The sequence below is a fragment of the Anoplopoma fimbria genome, unplaced genomic scaffold (assembly GCF_027596085.1).
Source record: "Anoplopoma fimbria isolate UVic2021 breed Golden Eagle Sablefish unplaced genomic scaffold, Afim_UVic_2022 Un_contig_3547_pilon_pilon, whole genome shotgun sequence".
NCBI lineage: Eukaryota > Metazoa > Chordata > Actinopteri > Perciformes > Anoplopomatidae > Anoplopoma > Anoplopoma fimbria.
The window spans coordinates 1-554 of record NW_026547774.1 but is presented as its reverse complement, the minus strand read 5'-3'; the positions used below and the strand labels follow the sequence as shown (position 1 = coordinate 554).

Below are 554 nucleotides of genomic sequence, written 5' to 3'. Positions count from 1 at the left end.
GTCCTTTTAAAGATACTATATCACCACGCTTTGCTCTGTCGTCTATACAGGGAGCGCCTGCAGATTTCCAGACACACTCACAGCTTTTAAATGTCAAATCAGAATGTACAAAGTGGCTATAAGGATCACAAATGTAGTGCAGTAAAAATATTAATATTTACTGTTGAAATGTAGAATACGTTAGCATAAAATTGAAAAGAAAATGATCGATGAGCTTAGGAATGATGAAAGCCATCATTTAACTGGATTTGTGTCATTTCTATACCGGCAAGTCATGATCTAGCTATTTCCTTCCCACCCTGTCGGTGTCCACTGAAAAAGCAGCAGCGCCCTCTGCTTTTTGTAAAGAGGAGTGAAAAAAGCTTACAGCACCTGGTATTCCCAGGCGGTCTCCCATCCAAGTACTGACCAGGCCCGACCCTGCTTAGCTTCCGAGATCAGGCGAGATCGGGCGTGTTCAGGGTGGTATGGCCGTAAGCAAATATTGTGCCTACCAAAGGGCCTTTTAAAGATACTATATCACCACGCTTTGCTCTTTCGTCTATACAGGGAGC

The 554-nt window shown here is 43.3% G+C and overlaps 1 non-coding gene across 1 annotated transcript; it reads right to left on the bottom strand.

Moving 5' to 3' along the window:
• Positions 1-360: 360 nt before the first annotated feature.
• Positions 361-479, bottom strand: LOC129114371 (5S ribosomal RNA). Its single transcript, XR_008532441.1, has one exon. It is a non-coding gene; the product is annotated as a 5S ribosomal RNA (ribosomal RNA).
• Between the last annotated feature and the right edge of the window lie 75 nt (positions 480-554).